The sequence below is a fragment of the Schistocerca americana genome, chromosome 1, assembly GCF_021461395.2.
Source record: "Schistocerca americana isolate TAMUIC-IGC-003095 chromosome 1, iqSchAmer2.1, whole genome shotgun sequence".
Classification (NCBI taxonomy): domain Eukaryota; kingdom Metazoa; phylum Arthropoda; class Insecta; order Orthoptera; family Acrididae; genus Schistocerca; species Schistocerca americana.
Genome location: NC_060119.1, coordinates 948,947,420 through 948,971,329, shown reverse-complemented (window position 1 = coordinate 948,971,329; position 23,910 = coordinate 948,947,420). Strand labels below are relative to the sequence as shown.

General features: G+C 42.7%; 1 pseudogene; it reads left to right on the top strand.

The window, feature by feature from the left end:
- The first annotated feature begins 9,455 nt into the window (after positions 1-9,455).
- LOC124560884 lies at positions 9,456-9,573 on the top strand (annotated as a pseudogene).
- Positions 9,574-23,910: the final 14,337 nt, after the last annotated feature.

The following is a 23,910-nucleotide window of genomic DNA, read 5'->3' as shown; positions in this document are numbered from 1 at the left end:
GCTGCACTATGGGAAGCTTTAGAGGGCTCACGGTCGTCGCGTGGAATGCCACCGGCGTCCGCACCCAAGCCGGCGAACTTCGCCAATTTCTTCGAGACGAAGTCGACGTCTGCCTTATCGACGAAACCCATCTAAAGCCTGGGGTCGACGTCAGAGCGGCAAACTACTCCAGCTACCGCACCAGTCGACTGACGGCGGGCGGAGCGACAGCCGTTTACACCCACAATGGCATTCATCATCACGTGATACAACTTCCACCACTGGCAACGCTGGAAGCCACTGGTGTCGTCGTTCATACCTCGGCGGGCGCCATCACGTTCGTCGCTGCCTATAGACCGCCATTCCGTCCACTGGACCCTGCTGACATCGATGATCTGCTCTCCTTGAGGGGGCAGGTGTTTGCGCTGTCCCGTCCTCTGGTCCCTGCTAACATCGACGCTCTGCTCTCCTTGAGGGGGCAGGTGTTTGTCACCGGGGACTTCAATAGCAAACATGTCACCTGGAACATCCAGGATCACCAATGCCGCTGGACGCTGCCTGCCCAGGATAGCAGAACGTCACCACGCACTTGTGGTGGGGCCGTACGACCCAACTATCTTCCCTGCCCGTGGCCACCCGGATATAATCGACATCGCTGTCGTCAAGGGCATCCCACATCAGATAACTGCCACGACGAGGACGGCACTGTCTTCTGATCATGTCCCTGCGGTTCTTGATATAGATCTGGACGCCCTACAACAGCACAGGAGAGGCATCTCGCTCGCTGGCATCGACTGGGACAGGTTTCAAGCAGCCGTGACGGACTCACTCGCCGCCGCACCGCCCCATGCGGACGCTGGAGCGGACGCAGCACTTCTGCACTTCGCGGCAGCCATGATCGACGCAGCCAAAACAGCGACGCCGCCCCGACCACGCACTCCGCCAGACTACTCCCGACAGCTGCCGCCGGACATCCTTGTTGCGGCCATCACTGAGAACCGGGTCTACCGGGAGTGGCAGAGGACAAGACATGCCGACACCAAGCGCCTCCTCAACAGGATGCGTCGGGACATCCGGGCCGCCATTGACAACTATCGTCATCGCGACTGGACTAACAAGGTCGTCCGTCACCCTCTGCCTTGAGGACGGCACGGCCTGGCGAACGACGAAGAGTTTCCTACGCCGCTCGCAACGTATCCCTCCGCTGGTGGTCAATGGTCAGGCTGTCTGCGAACCAGCTGCGAAAGCTGATGCCCTACCAAACGTCTTTGAGACTGCGTTTACGCCGACCGACGCTGTGCAAGACGACCTGGTTGCTGACTGGCTCCCGCGCTACTTGGAGGCACGCGACGACGATGACGCCACTGAAGAGACGACGACGGAAGAGGTGTCCTCCATCTTGCGCGCCCTGAACCCGCGGAAAGCTGCAGGCCCAGGTGAAGTTTCCAACGCCTTTCTCAAGAAGTTACCGCCGGTGGCTGTTACTCATCTCGTCAACGTCTTTAATGAAATCCTCCGGCCCTGCAATTTTCCTCAGTTCTGAAAGCATGCAGAGATCGTGGCTATTCCGAAGGTGGGAAGGATCTGCGCCAGCCCGCGAACTACCGGCCTATTAGTTTACTGCCGGCCGTCTCCAAGGTCTTTGAAAGGGTGTACATCCGGCGACTGCAGCGCCACATTGACGAGGAAGGCCTCCTGCCCGAAGAGCAGTTTGGCTTCCGCAGGGGCCACTCGGCAGTTCACCACCTCCTTCGGCTAGTGGAAGATGCGTTCGTCGCCCTCGAGCAGCGCGAATTCTTCGGCGCGGTGTTCCTGGACATGTCGCGTGCTTTAGACAGTGTGTGGCACCATGGTCTCTTATTCAAACTTTTTGAACATGGGGTACCGGTGTCGCACGTCCGTCTCATCCGTTCCTATCTTGCAGATCGAACCTTTCATGTGCGGGCCGCACATGGCTTGTCCTCCGTCCACCGCATCAACGCCCGTGTGCCGCATGGCTCGGTCTTGGGGCCACTCCTGTACTCGCTGTACACTTCTGATGCACCGAGGATCGACTGTGTGCGGCACGCCCTGTACGCGGATGACACGGCACTATACACGAGGAGCCTCAATGCCGCCGTCATGCGCCGCCGTCTGCAGCTCGCCGTTGACACCCTGGCCGCCTGGGCCATCAAGTGGCGTCTACAATTCAAAGGGGCCAAGACGCAGTTCCTGATCGTCACCAGGAGACTCGTTCCTGCAGGTCTGCAACCGCTCACCGTCAGTGGAAGCCCTGTTCGGTGGCGTCCAACGGCGCATTACCTTAGCGTCACCATCGACCGCCGACTCACGTGTGTTCCGCACATCCGCGAAGTGAAGAACAAAGTGCGGAACAGGCTCCTCAAACTCTACCCGGTGCTGAACCCCGGTTCCCAACTACCACCACGGCGTCACTCTGGCTGGGCATCACTCTGCACAAGGCGCTGCTCTGCCCTGTACTCCAATACGCCGCCGTCGTCTGGGGGAACGCCGCCGACACTAACCTGAAGAAGCTGGAGACACTGCAGAATCGCAAACTTCGGCTGGCCTTACACCTGCCTTACGATTTTCCCACCGCTCATCTTCACGCCTGCTCCGTGACTTCTTCCAGACGACCGCCCGCACCTTTTACGAACGTGCTGGCCGGTCGCACAACGCCCAGATCCGGACGCTGGGCCGCTAACTGCCGCGCAGCGTCACCACCCGATGGCCACACCTGCTCATTGCCTAGCTAGCACTGCAGAACTGTGCTGAGGAAACACCCCTGAAGGCAATCAACAAGTGAGGACGCATTACATTAGCATGCATGGGAGGCAAAGCAATAACTGCTGCGAACTGCATCACACATCGGAGGACAATTTATCTCCGTGAAGATACGCACGAGACGCGAGGAGTTGTCATTTGCACGCAGGTGATTCAAGTGAAAAGGTTTCCAACGTGGCAGCGTGATGGGGATTAACAGACTTTGAACGCGGCATGGTAGGTGGATCTAGACGCACGGGTCATTTCATTTCGGGAATCGTTAGGGAATACAATGTTCCGAGTCAGTAGTAAGAGAGTGCCGAGAACACCAAATTTCAGCCATTACCTATCACCACGGACAACGCAGGGACCGACAGCCTTCACGTAACGAGCAAGAGCAGCGGCGTTTGCGTAGAGTTGTCAGTGCTAAGATACAAGTACCACCGCAGAAATTAATTTGGGACATATGACCAACGTATGCGTTAGGACAGTGCGCCAAAATTTGGAGTTAATGGGCTATGGCAGCAGACGGTTGGACCATAGACGACTGAAAATCCGTGGTCTAGTCAGATGATTCCCGATTTCAGGTAGTAGGAGCTGATGGTAGGTTTAGAGTGTGGAGGAGATCTCACGAAGCCATGAACCCAAGTTGTCAATAAGGCAGTGTGCAAGTTTCTGGTGCTTCCATAATGGTGTGGGCTATGTTTACATGTAAGTGACTGGGTCCTCTGGTCCAGCTGTACCGATCATTGATTGAAAATGGTTATCCTGGAGACCATTTTGAGCCATTCATGGACTTCTTGTTCCCAAACGACGATGGAATTTTTATGGATGATAATGCTCTATGTCACTGGACCACAATTGTTCGCAAGTGCTTTGAAGAAAATTATGGATAATTCGAGCGAATTATGTGGGAACGCATCGAACATTTATGGGACATAATCGAGAGCTCAGCTCGTGCACTATATCCTTCGCCGGCAACACTTTTACAATTATGGACGGCTGCAGAGGCAGCATGGCTCACTATAACTGCAGGGCACTTGTTGAGTCCGAGTCGCGTCGAGTTGCTGCACTACGCCATGCGAAATGGGGTCCGGCGCGATGTTATCAGGTGTCCCATGACTTTCGTCTTCTCAGTGTACATATACACACAATGGTGACATATGAATATTTTACATTTAAGTATTAAAAAACGTAAGTTATAAAAGACATTAACAAATATTTCTGTACATGGTGAACATTAATAAAACCGACAAACTGAAGAGACAGATTCCTGACTCGAGATGGAGGAAAAAAGGTCCTATGAACATGTGTCCCGAAATGCACCGTTGTCATGGTAGTGGCGCTGACGAATAACAGTTCCTCTGGCCACGTGCCGCGTATTTCTTGTGTGTTGCAGGCTGTGTGATTAACCCAACATACGGCAAACAACAGAACGATCCGGTTTTCATGTGCGAAACAAGCCGAGATGCCGTTTGTATTCGGTCAAACAGATGCGAACTCTAGAGGCAGCACGGCTATACCAAACCAAATACCCTCACAGATACCCATGACATCACACAACATTTCAAGGCTTTTTTGGGTTTTTGTGTGGTCATTAGTCCTTTCAGACAGACGGACTTACAGGGAGGCGGCAGACTGTGCGTACACCAAATGTGGAGGACACGTTTCTACAGGATATTGAGACGAAACCAAGTACAAGCTCCAGACAATTGGCCCACCAACATAATGTAATCCAGAGTACGATTATTTGTATCCTGCGTGACAATCATTACTATTCGTATCACGTAAAATCCCATGGAGAGCACTTTGATCATCTTTCGTAACGTGGATGCGAACCAGTTGTGTACTATGCTCCCAGACGATTTGTTGTCGTTGCACGCAAAGTGTCTATTGCCCGGCGCATGTTCACAGGACCTCTTTTCCTCTGCTTCCAGTCCGGAATCCGTGCCTGCAGTTTATCAGTTTAATTAAGGTTCTCCCTGTATTTGGTCATTGGCCAACTATGAGATCCTGTAGTCGAAGTACAGTGCTCAGAAAAATATTTACGATGTTCTTGAATCACTTGTGAAGCACGTTCATTTGTTGCAGAAATATCCACGAAATAGTTTTTGCAGGAATATTGACCTTGTCTTCTGTTTGTTTACCATCATGTCTCACAAAAATACTAGGCACACAACTGGCACTGCCGACCGATTAATAAATCGGTCAATCAGTCGATTTGCAAAAGCTTGATGGTCGCTATCGGTCGAGTAAAATCAACCAATTAAAAAATATTTCACGCTCTCCTAGCCTAACACAGCAACAAGGATCACACAGTACATGGAACACATGTTTCCGAGTTGTGGAACACCGAAGAAGCTCACGGTTGGGGAACGTATGGCCAAGGACGCTCACTCTACGTACTGGCTAGTGAAAAACTTATTCGTAACTAATATTACTTTCCTGTTTCCAATGAAAATGGCTTATGGGCTTATGTGTCAAATGTAGTAAGCAAAAGTTTGTTCGTTATGCATTCACTCAAACTCTCAGAATTACTACTTGTGGCGCATTTCAAAAGTCTTCCCTCTCTCTGTACCTTCCTTCAGTTTTTTGTAGTTAATCCTCGTTACGCACCGACCCTTGTGCATGCATTCAGGACGTGTATCTGATACCTTCTCCCTCTTTTCCTAGCATCTGTCCCAGTAAAATTCTGAAATTCTTGGTGCCTTTACATTCATGCGCGTCCCTTTTATTTCTCTTTATGGAGATAAATCTGCCTTCAGTGACACCTATGAGCAAAAATCAAAAACTGATCTAATTTCGGCACCGTTTTGGTGGGTAATAAACGAAAAATAAAAACATAATTTGTCCTTTCGTGCACATTTTCGCAAAACATGGCAATTAAAGATCGCTGAAATAAAAGAACACAACTGCACCATAGATGGAATCATCAGTACTTATATGCTAAACAGATCCGCTGTGCACATTCGTTTCGATTGCTATTATAGTAGTATATGAAGGTCAAGATTCCTTTATGATGAACCACTTCGTGAATAGATATAATTGGTTTGTGTTGTCCGTACTAAACAGACTATAGCAACATGTAGAAGCAATGCATATCCAGTTTACAAACAGCACCTATGCCGTGTTACCTCACCATCGATCGTACCTCCAATCAGTATCACTCCAGAATCACACGCTTTCCAGATATAAAACTGGAAAGACGTTCGTAAAAAATGGTAATAACTCTGTATTACCCATATAATGAGGCAAATGCTTTTAAAATAATGAAGCAGAACAGTTAAACAGACAGTTGTTTACCAAAGACATGTCAAACGATGGAATTTCATATCTCCCTGTACAAATAGTGCTCAGAAAGGATATTCACTAACAAAAATAATACAATTTATTCTATACATTGTCTTCTACTTTCCTATATAAATGTTTTCCGGAAATTTAAAATTTAAAACGTCGTTTTTCATTCCGAATTTTTTTGACCATTTATGCTATACGACACAGTCGTTTAATCCTTGTGGATATACTACGACAGTTAGTACCGTCAGTTCACAACGTAAGGCTCCTGTCGTCCCACATTCATATTACCTGCTGGGTGGAAGAATTGATGGCTGTAGGGCCTCTGCAAACCTTAGGATGAACTTTAACTTCTTTGGTTCATATGGATACAAAGCGCGGCAGCCCGCGCTGGTATTCTGATGCTGAACGAAAATTTCGGTGCTGCGTGCCGCCTGTAAAAGCCGATTACAAATGTCAGTCAGACGAAGGCAACTGCTGTTCATTCCAGTCGCTACTTTTGAAAGTAACAGAATGTTTGTTGAATTTTCCTGCCTTTCAGAAAACCTCTCTTTCTGAAAAAAGAAATGAATGTAACCCTTTACACGAGCAGCCGTCAGTTGAGCTCATGTTCGCTGCCCACCTCGGTATTTGCTAGTTGCGTCGTGTGCCGAAAGAAGAAGTGCAGTAGTGAGCACACGAACGAATAACAAACAACAGGAGTATTTACGTAGGTTCTCGAATTTGGTAAACCATGTAGAACTTCAAATGTTCTTGTCTTCACCCAACACACAGGTGAAAGGCTTGCTATTGTACGGTAAAATCCGAGAATAAAATGGCATGTGATGAAACAGCTTGTAACAAACTTTGTTTGTTGGTTTGATGCAGCTCACCACGCTAGTCTACCCTGTGCAAGCGTCTTCGCATCTGCATGACTACCGCCGCTTACAGCCACTTGAACCCACTTAACTGCATTACTGCATTAATTGGTCAATCTCTCTCTCTCTCTCTCTCTCTCTCTCTCTCTACAACATTTTACCCGACACGCTCTCTTCATTATCAAACGGGCAATTCTTCGATGCTTCAGAATGCGTCTCATCAAACGATACTTACTTTTACTCAAACTGTGTCATAAATTTTCATTTTCCCGAGATCACTTCAGTAAATCCGTATTAGCTATTCGATGTACCCACCGTATCTTCAGCATTATTTTGTACGATTACATTTAGAAAATTTCTATTTTCATCCTAACTGTTCATTGTCCACGTTCCACTTCCATATAAGGCTACACCTCAAACACTTTGAGACAAGACTTCTAGACCGTAAAATTTATATTCTATGGTAACAACTATCTCTTTTTCAGACTATACTTTTCTTGGCATTGCCAGTCAGCTTTTACATCCTTATTTTTGGTTCATCGTCAGTTACTTTGCTGCCAGAATAGCAATACTCATCTACTGCTTTTAATGCCCTCATATACAGTCAATACTGTTTATAGCGACATCGCTTTTAACGGCGTATTGGATATAACATCGAAATCTAACGGTCCCGTTTAAATCCTATGTAAACGCTTTATTTAACAAATCGCATAGTTCGACATCGCTTTTTGCCTCTTCTAGTATGAAACGACGTATTTTTTCCTACACTTTCGGAAAAATACGTCGGCTATAACATCCACTGTCCATTTTTTTTATTACGTGTTTGTGGATTACTAACAATGTAAAGCATATTTTCAAACTCTTGTTTTTGCAGATTGTTGCTTTCATTACGCACATTTTAAATGCAAAATGCAAAGAAACCTAACTGATTATCCTAAGAAGGACCGTATACTATACAATCCGTTACTGTGATGGGTTTTAATGTTAAAGCAACTGGTTGAAGAACTAGGCAACACTGTTTTTGCTGTTATCTTAGAATTATAGAAAATTAAATTCTAATATGTGCAATTTTTTCAGAGTACTGAAGTGGAATAACAGTGTATCCGTTATTGATGTTTTGTGGTTACGCGTGTTAGATATTTTCAGTAAGTTAGGTAGGCCTACTCTGTATCATATTTATACAAAATATTAAATGGAATAATGGGAGAAAGTGGAGGTCTTTGTCCAATTTATGTATAGAATACTGTCTTTTCATTTTCCTGTTGCTAATTAATTTTTGTAATACAGGAACTGGAAAGAAGTTGTGTCGTTCAAGACTATTATAGTACCAGTACTTACAGTAAGTTAAACATGCCGACCGTTTTATCTCTTTCATTGTCCAAGACCGTGTTCGATATTATTGAAAAATTTACATTGTTGCAACTTCTTTCTTCACTTATTAAAGGTTTACACATTTTTCTGGCATTTCAATGCTCTATGTACTGTATAAAAATAAGAAGTAATTCTTTTCAGTCCATCTCAACTAATATTATATTCTAAAAACAGCAAGGCTTCGACTGAAACTCGCTCAGCATCGCTTGATTCATTTCGAATACATTCGTTTGTTCTTTCTTGTTATTTTGACCTCCAAATGAATTAATATCATCGAATTTTAACTGTTTATTTTCACTTTTCGTATTTAAGTGTTAATCTCGGATTACAGTTTAGTTGGTTTTGGATGATATCTGTTTCTCATAGTTCCAGTATCTTGGACAGTTGAGTCTGAGATTTCATCGTAAAGCCAGAGCAGCCATAAACGCAAGTACCCACACGTACTTGGATGGGTGAACGTCCCGTGACAAACCGGATGCTGTTGGCTCAATGACAGGCAAGTCACGGAAGTGGCATCCAATTGAAAGATTTGTACCTGGCCGTGGTGCCACACTGCCTTTTTATTATACCCTCATTCTTATTCGTGGAGTGCACAGCATTTTATACATTTTACTATGTGGTTTTGGAACGTTCATACACATCGGAGTTATTCCAAAAGTTTACTTTACTTAATAAAACATCGTGTTTCAACAGACGTCGCCATTACAGCGAGTGTCATTTTCAAGTTGTCATTGCAGGAGGACGTGTGATTACTGAGGAGAGGATGAGGTCGAACATATTTCTCGTTTCATATTTACCGTGAAAAACCCTATTTCCACATACTGCGGCACACTCAGTTTGTTATATGAACGCGCGGTGTCCGTTCTTATGGACATTTCAGGAAGAAGAGACACGACACTTTCATATAGCTGTTTCGTCTAGATGGGGAATGGATCCACTTTCTTCAGAGCGGATACACTGGTACGTCCGACCTCCAGCGGGAAAGCAGCATGGGGGGCACAGGCGGGAACTTCGGACAGGTGGCGCTCGGTGGGAATGTGGGTCGGCCGCAGGGGGTGCCGTGATGCCCGTGCAGCGCGCTGTCCACTGTGACCGGGTAGCGCAAGTAGTTAACGCACCTACTTTAGTAAGCGACGACATCTTCAGCGAAACATTCACTCACCTAGAACATACACGTTTGGCACTAAGCAACCAGCCAATGGCCTTGCCGCAGTGGTAACACCGGTTCCCATCAGATCACCGAAGTTAAGCACTGTCGGGCTCGTCTAGCGCGTGGATGGGTGACCATCCGGTTTGCCGAGCGCTGTTGGCAAGGGGGGTGCACGCAGCCCTTGTGAGGAAACTGAGGAGTGATTGAGAAGTGGCGGCTCCGGTCTCCTAAACTGACATACGGCCGGGAGAGCAGCATGTTGACCACATGCTCCTCCATATCCGCATCCAGTGACGCCTGTGGGCTGAGGGTGACACGGTGGCCGGTCGGTGCCGTTAGGCCTTCATGACCTGTTCGGCCAGAGTTGTATAAACAACCAGGTTTTAGTACAACTTGGGATGGAAGCACCACAAAAAGATGCTATTAGCGTACTAAACTTCGAAAGAAAAGAAGCTGCAACATCAACGAACTACTTCACTACATTGCTCACAACTAACCACTCCTCAATGACAATCAAATGGAAATTTACAACGCTATCACGGCCGGATGGTCGACAACACTGGCGGAAATATTTATTTCGACGCACCAGCTGGCACCGGGAAAACGTTTCTAAAATATCCGTTGCTCGCGGAAATACGTGCTAAACAACACATCACACTTGGACTGGCATCATCCGGCACTCGTGGTCACACTTAAGGAAGGAGAACTAGCTACCCATTCCACCCTACGCCGTTGAGTAAAGCCGAAGAACATTTCTGAAGTGACGGAATGAGCTCTGCTCACACTCTCAGGACATTTTCGACAAATACCTCCAATTATACCCAATTCAACACTGCATGCTTAAAAAAAATCAGATCTCTGTCCACACATATACAAATACTGCGACTAACAAAAAAAAAAAAAGACAGTTGAACTATCGAAAGACGAAATAAGAACACATTTCGCTCAACAACATTTACAAATAGGCGATGGCGCTTGTCCTACTGACCAGTCGACCTGCCTCATTAAACTCAACAGTGATTTCTGCAACATAGCCACTCGTGAGGACGAACTCAAGGACCAAATTTATGCACACATTGTTCACAACAATACCAATCTGGACTGGCTATTTAAAAGAGCAATTTCGACAGCAAAAAATAATGTTGTCGACGACATCGACATTAATATTCAAAGGAAAATTTCTAGTGATGAGAGAATATACAGATGTATCGATACGACGGTAAACGTTGAAGAAAGTGTGAATTTTCTACAGAATTTCTTAGTTCTTTGCAAGAACTAGAAATGCCATTACACTGCCTAAGACTTAAAACTGTCTCTCCGATCACACTATTCAGAAATATCAACTTCCCAAAATATGTAATGGAACAAAGATGATGGTCTAACAGCTATAGAATAACGTCATCGAAGCCTAACTTATGACTGGAAACCACAATGGACACACACTATTTATCCCAAGAATACTACTGCTCTCTACTGAACTGCCACTGCTATTTAAAAGACTGGAAATTCCAATAAAATTATCCTACAATTTTACAAGTAACGGACAGCAAGAACAAACAAAAGTATTGCGCTATCAACCGCAAAGACTCCTGCTTCTCGCACAGTCAACTCTATACAGCTTCCTCTAGAGTAGAAAATTGGAAAAATTTGTACATATATACCCCAGAAGACAAAATTAAAAGTGATGTTTATGAACAGGTATTGTAAATAATCACAATATATTTTCAATAAAAGATTTCTACACTTTATGCTTTAACAAGTATTATAAATCGTTACAATACGTTTTCAATATTTTTTTCTCTCTTCAACTTTAATCCTTAATTTCATCCAACAAACAATCTGATATCAACTTCCTCAGCGAAACCGGCTACCCCACCTAGTATGAAATAGATCTCTCATACGGAACTGACGTGAGCTTATCTGTTTGCGTAGCATAGGTACACATACGCCTTTAGTCTTGCTACAAACATAAATTACGCAAGTTGATCACCTCATGATGAGATTCTTCTTCTGTACGAAATCTGAGCTAAAATTGCTTTCGTGGCATCAAGTAAGTGCATTTTGCAACTTGTAATTTTCTAATATACAGAGTGTTACAGAATGACGATTCAAAAATTTGGGACATTGTAAAGGATGAAATTTTGAACGTTTTGATATCAAGAACCGATAGCCGGAAACACGAAATAAAGTTCCTAGAACACTGTGCACTTTCTACACATTCGGTGTGCTAAATGAAACACCAAAATAACAGAATTTGGGAAACATTTGCTGACAATAGAGTGCAATTGAATCCTGTAAGCCGCATCTGTGTCTTCAACACGGGAGTGTATATGTTTAATGTGACGACGGTCATCTTCGTTACATAATGTGAAACGAGGAACCGTATTTTGTCTGATTCACACTAAAATTTCACCCTCCCGTCTGATGGTACCAAAGGCTGTAAAGATGCATTCAGTAAGCTCAGGTACTGTTCCTGTTGGTGTAGTCAACACATGGAACTTTATATAACCCCAGAAGAAAAAGCCGAGAATGATGAGGTTAGGGGAGCGCACAACCCGAGAGTCTTGACATCATCTTCCAACTACTCTCTGCTTGAAGTTGTCCGCATGATATGCCCTAGCCCGACGATTCAAGCTCGCTGGACCACCATCGTTCTAAAAGCACAAAGTAGCGCACGGTTGCAAGGGAGCGTCCTTCAGGAATTGGTGCATAGCATTGTCCAGAACAAACACGAGGGCTATTCACGAAGTAAGGAACAATCGGTTGTGAAATAAAAACCAGAGTGGAAATACGATGAATCTCTACACGGATGTGTTGGACTATGTCTCTAGTACGCCCGTATATAGCGTAACGTCACTTTTCTCAGTTCCGAGCGCAGAGTAAGAGCGTAAACAAGCCTGGAAAGTAGTGTCTCCCGCCAAGTATGTGTGCTGGCCGTGAAATTTTGCCCGATTTCATGCAATCGCAACTAACATAACAGTCTTACCTTTCTTTCTTCATGACAGTTCTCCGTCGCTTGCTCAAATGTTGCATGAGTATCTCACCTGTAACTTCATGTACAGGCAGTTTGTGGATTTTCAACAACCCAGTGGTGGCTGTAATAACATTATTCCGAAGTTAGATATCTAGTATCAAAACGTTCAAAATCTCATCCTCTATTGCCTCACAAATTTTTAAGACGCCATTCCATAACACATTGTATATGACGTGTGAGTCACGTGATATTCGATTGAAGGTATTGGCCGTTGAAAACGCAGGAGACAGTCCATGAAGACCTGTAATTTTAATTAATGACCACAGTTATTACCGAAACTCTGGAACATTCAGCTACATTGCGGCAACTGGGCGGTGTGACACTTGGGGTGCCGGCCCACCAACAAGCTCACCCTACTGTGTATACCGACCGTCCAGCCGAACTGACCGACTGAGCGTCTGACGACACCAGACGACGCCAGCCGTGCACGAGATCAGTGTACAGAGACGGACATGGTAGCGAAATTCTGCTCTGTCTGATTACAGCAAACAGTGTGCTTATGGCCTCAAACATTTCCACCGACCAGTTTCACTACACTCTTCCCCTTTTTGGATGATTCAGTCCCTCCGAATTCCTTGGTCTTCAGTCCCATACAATGCTTATAGTCAACACTTACTTGCATTCTTCCGCTAAGCACCGTCATTGATATACTGCTTCATCGTTGCTCTACGATATAGCCATTGTAGCCCCCACTAACTCTTTTGACACCATATGTAGGTGTTTGCGTTTGCTAGCGGGTGGATGAGGGCATTCCAGCTTACTACAGAATATTAGCGCCCATATCCGCCGGGCAGGGGGTAGGTGCCGAAACCAAAGTCTCTGTTGCATGATGCGTTGTCGTGATGACTCCAGCATATGCTGTGCGCAGTATGACCCAGCAGTGCGGCGATCTTGCAAGACAAGCATTCCTGGATGGCAGCGAGAGGCTGAATCAGATGCTGACAAGATTTTGCTAAGGCCTTATCAAAGCTAGCTAACAGTCTGTCGTGACATCTGTCAGCAGTGGAGATGCCCAGGAGTAATACCCGACATCACATCGGTCTGTCGGCAGTGGACGCCCTCTGGATCCAGCTGTGAGGTGCTCGGTTTGCTCCACGGCCCGCTGGTGCTGTTGCTGTATCCTAAACCAGTCACTCTCATAGGACGGCCAGCTGAGGTAGCTGCTGTAGCCGATGGTGAGTGAGTAACGACGGCCTCACAGTAGTAGCTTGCTCTACAGCCATCACTGGTTCGACATCACTTGCCAGGTCGAACGCCATCCAATATTTATGCACAGGAAGGAGGGACTGCTGTTGAGCAGATGCCCCAGGTCTCAGGTATTTGCGACAATACTGCACCAACCCGGTGTTTGGATTGAAGACTACAATATAATAAAGAACCCAGGTCAAAGGAAAATCTGTTTCATATCGCCTGATCTACTTTGTTCTTGGTCTAGTTTATTTTATAGACTATTATCCACGACCATATTTCCATTACTCCTAGCTGCTGTTTATCTATACAGCTCACTGTTTGGTTACTGTTTCCATCGGGTAGGATATCCCTGACAAGATTTTTAGAGAATGCCTTCCACAAAGGAAATCTGTTATTTTGAGAACTGATGTTACATGTATATTAAAACTATTTCACCTCTGCAACTATGATTGTTCCGTGTGTCATATTAACTACGATTCATTGACTGAACTTTTCCTACCAGTAGCAGTTTCATTGTTTTGGTGTTTACATTTAGTTTAATCAATTTACGCAGGGCTACCATTATTTACAGCGCCTTGGTCATATTCTTTCTTCAGTATAATATTATAGAAATACTTTTCAATTTCTTTCGTACGCCTTCGTTCTGTATTTTAAGATGATAATCTTATCTTTAGCCGACATAAAGATAGTGTGGGAAAAACTCAGTTTGATTTTTGATCAATGTTCGGCTTTGTTCTATCTCTCATAGTGTGGAATATTTTAATAAGTCAAGGGCATTTTGGTAATAAGTAGAAGCTTAAAATGGTTTTACTTACATGTTCTATTCAAGTATCACCCGCAATGATAAAAATACATGCTTAACTCTCCTATCTGATCCTAGCTGATGTGATTAACCATTAAGTAAAGTTCTAAATTATTTTTGTCCTGCTCTTCACTGCAATTGATAGTATTTTTATTTGTGAGAAAAGAGAGGATTTCTCCACAGTTATCACATTCCAACGTATTTTCTGTTTCCACCATAGCAGTATTTCTTTATTCTTACAGAAACTTCAAAGACTTTCCGTAGCTGTCAATCTTGAACAGAAAGTTCATCATGTTTTCGCTGTTGTATGTAATCGATTCCTATTGCTTTTTTATCCCCATGACTCTGCAGAGAATTTTCTAATTCGTCTCTGATGACTTTTGGTACCAGTCTCTCGTTATTTATCCACCAGATTTCCTCAACTGTGTAAATTTTATTTCGTATTTCTTTATCGTTACGCATCTCTTCTAAATATTCTTGCCAGCTCTCTAAAATGTCTTCATTACCAGCTATTATATTCCCGTATTCGTCTTTAACCTTTATTTTTTCTTGATGATGTTTCCTGGTGTAGTGATTTCACTTTGATTCCCATTTTTACGCAAGTTTCAATATCCTGCACAAGATCAGTAGGCCACATTCTTCTGTGCTAATCCTTCTTTGCTAGTTTATGACTTTTTTTATTTCGTCAGCTTCTCGTTTATTCTCTTTTCATATACCGTAGCTGATATCGTCACAATCTAATATCTATTATACATCTTTTATTGGCTATCGTTCTGTAGTACTACGAAATCTGAAATCTTCTTAATTCCTAACCTTCATTATTTCCGTTATAAGACATTTTATTTGTTCCTTTCTGAGATTTTCTTTTTTTCTTTTATCCCATGCTTGATTTTACCATTCTGTACTCTATCTCCTCCGTTTAATTTTCCTTATTTTTTCGAATCTCACTTTCTCTATACCGTTGTCTGTCTCACACGTACCGATTGTCAATATGGAGGCTTATGTTGTTTTACGATGTTCGTGTGTGTCGCCCACATCTAAGAGTTTTCACGATTGAGTTGGTAATTAAGTTACGTTATTTCAAACGGTCTTTGAGCCCTTCCGTCTCTCAACTAAGGAAATATTTTAAAAACATATTACTTCCATTGTAGATTCTTATTAAGCCACATATTATGTAAAAGCCTGGCTTCTAGAAGCCTACACGCTGTTACGTAGCCGTGGCAGGAGCCAAAACACTTTCTCCTAACTGGAATCTTTATCGTCCCTGTCTCAGCTCGCTGAAATATGGCTGAGCAGACCCGAGCTCTGTAATGGGACAGATCGAAAACAGCCTGCCATTATCACTTGATCTGGGAATGAAAGATTTAAAACAAAAAAGTAGCACCTTTGGTTACTAGTTATAATTATACATTCCTCAAGTACAGTCCTCATGACGTCGAGCATACCATGTACGAATAATGGAAGGCTAAAATTAATGAAATGTTCAGTGGTTAACAATTTTCAAAACAAGTCCAAAGTCAAAGTTTGCTGATCGTGTAACTAACCTTTCGGACTTACAAACGACCAACGAAAAATTCCGTATAGTGGGAAAAGGATTCAAACATGCTTCGCCACAGAAAGTCTATGAAAAACAACTGGAAATAAAAAAAATAGACCTGGAATGTGGATTAGGTGTGAAAATCTCCACTAAACATCTAGTAGCCCATGAAGTGGAAACATATAACCTCGTTTCTAGTGTCCTACCAGCTAAAGAACATCAAGTATTAAACAACTTCAGGAAAAGAAATGAATGACAATTATGTAAAAGCAGTCCGATCACACGAAGGAGATGCTGTTGTCTTAACGAACAAATGTGACTATGTTAGCAAAGTGGAAGATTTCCTGAATGCCACCAAATTTCATCAGATATAGAAAGATCTGACACAGTACTTGTTGTTGTTGTTGTGGTCTTCAGTCCTGAGACTGGTTTGATGCAGCTCTCCATGCTACTCTATCCTGCGCAAGCTTCTTCACCTCCCATTACCTACTGCAGACTACATCCTTCCGAATCTGCTTAATGTATTCACCGCTTGGTCTCCCTCTGCGATTTTTACCCTCCACGCTGCCCTCCAGTACTAAATTGGTGATCCCTTGATGCCTCAGAACATGTCAGACCAATCGATCCCTTCTTCTAGTCAAGTTGCCACAAACTCCTCTTCTCCCCAGTTATATTCAATACTTCCTCATTAGTTATGTGATCTACCCATCTGATCTTCAGCATTCTTCTGTAGCACCACATTTCGAAAGCTTCTATTCTCTTTTTGTATAAACTATTTATTATCCATGTTTCACTTCCATACATGGCTACACTCCACAAAAATACTTTCAGAAACGACTTCCTGACACTAAAATCGATACTCGATGTTAACAAATTTCTCTTCTTCAGAAACGCTTTCCTTGCCATTGCCAGTCTACATTTTATATCCTCTCTACTTCGACCATCATCAGTTATTTTGCTCCCCAAATAGCAAAACTCCGTTACTACTTTAAGTGTCTCATTCCCTAATCTAATTCCCTCAGCATTACCCGACTTAATTCGACTACATTCCATTATCCACGTTTTGCTTTTGTTGATGTTCATCTTATAACCTCCTTTCAAGACATTGTCCCTTCCGTTCAACTGCTCTTCCAAGTCCTTTGCTGTCTCTGACAGAATTGCACTGTCATCAGCGAACCTCAAAGTTTTTATCTCTTCTCTATGGATTTTAAAACCTACTCCGAACTTTTCTTTTGTTTCCTTTACTGCTTGCTCAATATACAGATTGAATAACATCGGGGATAGGCTACAACCCTGTCTCACTCCCTTCCCAACCACTGCTTCCCTTTTATGTCCCTTGACTCTTATAACTGCCATCTGCTTTCTGTACGAATTGTAAATAAAGCAGATGGCAGTTATAAGTGATAAAATTAAAAGTATTATGAAACTGTGTCAATATAATATTCTACACTGATGCGTCCTTCTTCACCAATTGGAATCCTATAGGTCCCGTACTTTATGGCCTCCGTAACCCCATGGAGATAATATCCCAATCCTTCATGAGATGTCTTCATTCTCAGCCACATGTTAGAAATTAGCCAAAGAGTTAAATGACCTGATCAAGATCAAAACCAAGATCAGACCTAGTCATAGTATGCTTAATTCAGTTGATGCAGTGAACAAGTTACACGACACGCAAATTCCCTGTAATGCCAAACTAGTTTCTTTTGATTTTTGCAGTTTATGCCTTAATAAACTTGCTCACTAGTGTCTTAAAATTCTCACAGACTTACTAGATAAATCAGGAGTTAACTTCGTAGTCACCAATGACATAAGGTTAGCTAGAGAAACCTGTCTAACACAAAATTATATCCGTGTCAGTGAGAGGATATGCAAACAGTTGGATGATCTAGATATGGAATCCCCCCCCATTCTGATCCTTACTGAAATCTTCATGAACAACTTTGAAACACATTTTTTGGAAAGTAGTCCACTCTCTCCAAGTGGTTTAGGTATGTCGATGGTTTAGGTATGTTGATGATGTGTTATGCTTATGAGCAGGTACTATCAGACAATTCCTCAAGAACTAAATTGTAAACACAACAGTATATACTTCACAACTGAGTTTGGAGGTAGCTGCATAAATTATTTATATCTGATCATAGACATCAGTCACCCTACGACATGTACCACCTGCCATGGTACCACCTGACATGGTACTAACTGCCATTTCCCAACACCCAGGGACCATAAGCATGCTGCCTTTCAGTCAAGGGTACATCGCCTAATACCCATCCCAATGAGTGAAGACAATTTTCATATGGAAATAAATGCAGTTAGACAAACAATATCAAACAATGGCTAGCCTCATACCTTAGTGTACTACATAACGCACAAAAAGCAGGAACAACAGGTGAACTCTCTTCTTTACCCTGTCATTGACCCACTACCACAACAACGCGATAAATGGTGCACAATTCCATATTTAAGAAAAGACACTCTGTATGTAGCCAGAAAGCTGAAGTCGAGGAATGGAAAAACATCATTTTATTTGTTCAAAGCTACTGGCAGTTTTGGCTCAATGGTAAAGACAATATTTCAGTTTCGAAACAGAGTGGAGTATATAAAATTGCTTGTAAATGTGGCAAATTCTTTACAGATCAGTAGAGCAGGGCTATACATACCGGCTTGAAGAAATACCACAGACATTGGAAACTTAGAAAAGGAGACTCCACTTTTTCAGACCACCTGCATAATGAACGCCTAATTACAAGATGAAACATGAAGTATTACATCACATCCATAAAGGGAGGGATCTGAACTATCTTGAAATAATGGAAATTAATAAACGTTTGTCTACAGTCCAAGCTCGCCAATTCTGACTGCAGACCCATGCAGAACATGTCATAAATGACCCATCTTACTCAAATGCCCCATTTTCCTTCACATTAGTAATCATAATTTCTCTCATTGTGTTAAAACAATTAAAATCATAGCTGGTTCATTCACCTGCTTAACATCAACACAATATCTTATTTGTTTGTAATTTAGGATCTGTTAATGATAGGATTATTTTATTCAGTAACATCTTTGAAATATGTTACAAAAGTTTATTGTTCAATTATTTGTTTTAATTTCATTAGTTAATGTGTCATATATTTTACTTTAATTAAATAATCTTGTATCGCATTTACACTGAAATAGTCCCTCTTGTTTTTTTCATAATTCTAACATTATCATTTTTCATCTCTCGAAAGGGAGACACTATGTAGATGCACTGGTTTAAAATTCTTTGATCCATCAAAATTCCACCGCATCACATATTTGTCATCGTATTTGTTGATGGCGTAACAGCCGGAAACCGGTTCGTGAAACCAATAATAAATATTTTAGACTATTACACCAATGTTGTGTGTGTGTCATTCCTTATAATTCCTCATCTAACATAAAGTATTAGGCTCTTGAAACTTCCTAGCAGCTTAAAACTGTGTGTCGGACCGCTGCAGAGAGAAAATTCTCATTCTGGAAACATCCCCCAGGCTGTGGCTAAGCCATGTCTTCGCAATATCCTTTCCTTCAGGAGTGTTAGCTCTGCAAGGTTTGCAGGAGAGCTTCTGTAAAGTTTGGAAGGTAGGAGACGAGGTACTGGCAGAATTGAAGCTGTGAGGACGGGGCGTGAGTCGTGCTTGGGTAGCTCAGTTGGTAGAGTACTTGCCAGCGAAAGGCAAAGGTCCCGAGTTCGAGTCTCAGTCCGACACACAGTTTTAATCTGCCAGGAAGTTTCATATCAGCGCACACTCCACTGCAGAGTGAAAATCTCATTATTAGGCTCTTATTGGACGTCTCGCATTTTCTGAATGCAGCACTGCCAGGTTGATGCCGGAGTTCGGGAACTAGGGACATGCTTTTGTAAAGTCAAGGAGAAGCCTCATCTAGCTAAACCATTACGTGTGCATACACCAAGGATGTTCTATGACTACCCAATCATCAGAATATCAAGACAGTTTCAGTAGAATAGGTCGATACATAAGTGTAGTGTGTATGTGGCGGAAAGAAATGGTCTGTCTTCTAGACATTAAAATTTCATATAGTGACCTAAAATATGCATTCAAGTAATGGTGTTCTTCTGAGTGTCATGCAGTCAGCGGTTAGTATACTGTTTCACTAAATCGCGTGTCAGTTATGATTTTCGATCAGAACAGATTTCTTTTAAAGAAAACCTCCCAATTAAATAATTTAGGTAAATCACCATTTATATGTGTATTTTTCATGAATACACTAGTAGTGAATCTTTTTTTTTTTCAATATATCAAAGTGAAACCTGATAACCTTCATCAAACTCTTGTGGCGGACTGATATGTCTCGAGCCACCAAACCCGAACGGGTGATATGTTGGAGAAACTTAGAGATACTAGTTTTTAGTCATCATTGGTTGCTCAGGAAGCCAAAAATGCTCTATTAGTGCACTGATTGTATTGCGAACACATTTACTTTATGTCACTTTTACGAGGCAGTAGTGAAAATAGGTCCCAAGCATATGTAGCTGAAAAAATGATATATTTTTCTCTTTCAGACGCCACATCTTGCCACTCTCTCTTGGTAAATCAGGTGACAGTACCGTAACGATATACTCTAAGTACCAAATGAATTCTTCTTGTTCTCGTGCATACTACACGTCGTGCGCAGACAAAGCGGCCTGTCGCCATAGGAAGAGCTTTCGCGCACGCTTCTGCTTTCCATAACACACTACCTGTTGGAGCCCATTCCGCAGTGAGTCAGCCTCTGTACCGTGTCAGCCGTGGTTATGCTCTGCAGCGTATCCTGTAGCACAAGCGTTGACAGTGCCTCCTGCGGTTCGCTGTGTCGACGTCGTTGTCATCCAAATACCACCTGCGTCTCGCTTGACAGGTGTAGTTACCTTGTTTTCTGCACCGCCACTGCTGTCCACCCGTGTTTGTTGTGTGTTACGTGTGCTCTGAATCCTTTGTCATCGTCGTGCTTCCCTCTTACCGGCCTCTGTTGTAGCATTGTATAATAACTGACGTACAGGGCTGGACTAAATAACACCCTGATATAAGTAATTTGTTTTCTTGCTTATTTATGACGCGTTCCTATCGCAATTTTCCCAAGGGCCACTTCTTTCAATAATTGTGACACTGCATTGATCTACTGAATTTGGAAAATTAAGGCTAGGGAGAGCCGTATGTGCCTGCTTGATTTGCATCTATCCACGATAACAATCGTAAAACTAATATGGGTGTGTAATGTCACTGCCTTTGGTATCATTGCAACAAACTGTGTTAATGTGAAAATTGGGTCTAATGAAGTAGCCGTTGAAGCAATGCTTTGTTAGATAGCCGGTTTAAGTTTACCAACCATCTTCCGTCATCTGCAGTAGAAATGACATACAAGAAGTATAACTGAAATATCGTGCACAGTGAAAAACGTGGCAAAACACAGATTAAAAATAAAAGATCATAACATACTACAAATAGCTACAAAAGCATGTCTTACAATGGTAAAACAATGACGCCATGAAATGTTACACACCACAACGCAGCACAAAAGTAATCAAACTGGTGATTTTTTCAGTTTATTTTTGTGATAGGTGAACCATGAACAGCCCTGACCGGGCTGCATTTTTAGTATTATCTTCACCCTCATAATGCAATTGATCTATAAATGACGGATAGTTCAAATTTCTTACACACAGTTAGGGTCATTAGTCAAAGCATTTCCCAAAAAATTATTGAGATATTTATTGTATTTTGGTGCTGACAACAATATTTATAATAGCATAAAAACGGAACACTATTTCACTGCAGTACCATTTTCTTTTGAACCACTGACTGCACAGCTTGGAAAAAGAGTCAGAGTACAGAGAACATTCACATGTTTTATGCCTACAATTCTGCTGATCTGTGAAAAAGACAAGTAATTTATTTTACTACAACAAAAATATTTAAAAATGTAGCTCAAATACCACCGACATCATCATCATGTTACAAATTTTTCAGGAAATAGTTGGCACCGGAGGTAGAGGAGGCCATTCTAAATATCTGTACCAATTTTTGTGAGTCTAAGATCAGTCATTTAGGAGAAGAGTGTACCTGAATGATGAAAATTCAAGTTTTCGGTAAATCGCGAATCAAGATTTACAGGTTTATTAACTTATCATTATGCCCGTTTAGAACATTCCAGCTGCATACTCCAGTTGTCCTCCTGTTTCTGTATCCTCCATACTCTTTCTCTCCATTCTTTTCTTTATCCTTGACTCCTTGGTAGCAGCTTCTGCAGCTGTCTCTGCTTCGGTTACCCGCCGCTTATCAATAGCAGTTAGAGCTGAAGCCATATTTCTTAAATTTTTGATGTTCAGTTTCTTCATAACATTGATACTTGAAATTGCACCATCATTGAATGTTATTATTGCATCCATTACACCTATCTTCAACACTGTCAGCCCAACAAATACAGTTTTGGGTAATTTCTCCCATATACAGCCTTTGAAGCTTTCATTTGCATTCTGAGAGAGTCCATGCATACATTTCCTAAGTAGATTTTTATTTGTTAGATCCCTATATATAGGCCTAATTGCCTCCATTACAGCAAGTGGTAAGGAATGCTCGTGGGTATATTGTATGCCTGTGGCATTGCTCAACCAGTACTTGCACCAGGATCTTCCCCTTTTGGACACAAACCATGCTGTGGAGTTTCATCTGTCACAGCCAATTGCAGTGTTTTACCCCTCTCACATAGGAGTTAAGGCCCAGGGAGGCTCGGGTGATTCGACAGTCTTTAACTCCCCGCCTAATTTCCTCCATTACAGCAAGTGGTAAGGAATGCTTGTGGGTATAGTGTATGCCTGTGGAAATGCTCAACCAGTACTTGCACCAGGATCTTCCCCTTTGGGACACAAACCATGCTGTGGAGTTTCATCTGTTGACACTCTGTGATACCATGTTGCCCAAACAGCTCGTCTCATGTTCTCCAAATCTCCTACATTTCTCCTTGTTGCTAGGCTACAATATTGAGTCCAAAAGTCAATTTCACTTTTTGTAAGACGACATGGACCATCAATGTTTTCCATCTGATAGTTTGTTTCCACTGATGGCTTTACATAATTTTCTCAGCCGAGCTCCCATTCTTTTTTGTTCATGCCCAACACATTCAAGCTTTTTTATCAGAGTGTCCCCATATGGTCTGTCATTATTTAACAACAGTAATGTGTCCTTTACAGTCTCCATCCCCAAGGTAGCCTACATACCTCACACCATGACTGACCTCTGATCTTCTAAATATGTTTACAACTCCTTTCCTTTTCATGTTCCCACTTGGGCCATCAAAGTTCTTTACACAAACATGGGTGTCAATAAATTTACTTGAACAACCCTGGCAGAGCTTTGTTAGACATTCATAATCTAGTATATTACCAGTTTCAATAAATATTCCAGTTACAACCCTATTCAGAGAAGTACGACCTCTCTTATGCCAAGATCCATCAAATCCTGCTACAATGTCTGTGTTAACAGACAAGGCTACTGCTTCTTCTGCTGCTCTTTCCATTGAATGTTCACTTACACCACATAAAGCATTATGTATTAATTTATAGTATCTGTAAAACCTTAGTGGAGGTAGTGGTTAATCCATCACTGCACAAAAAGTCTGGGCAGCTCTCCTTCCCCTACCAGTACATCTCGTTGCATAAGCAAGCTGAATATTTACACTGTAATGTCGACTGTCAGTTACTGGCGATGGCACAGTATCACTGTACATCTTACACGAGTTACAGGCAATCACTAACAGACTTGAAAGAAGCTTCATTGTTGAAATATCGTCAGAAACATCAATACTATCTTCACAATTGCAGTACTTACCTTTCACAGCACTCTTCAAAAGTCTTGAAAATACATTTAGGTTCACAATAACGTTTCCGTTATTATTGCTGCTCACAATACT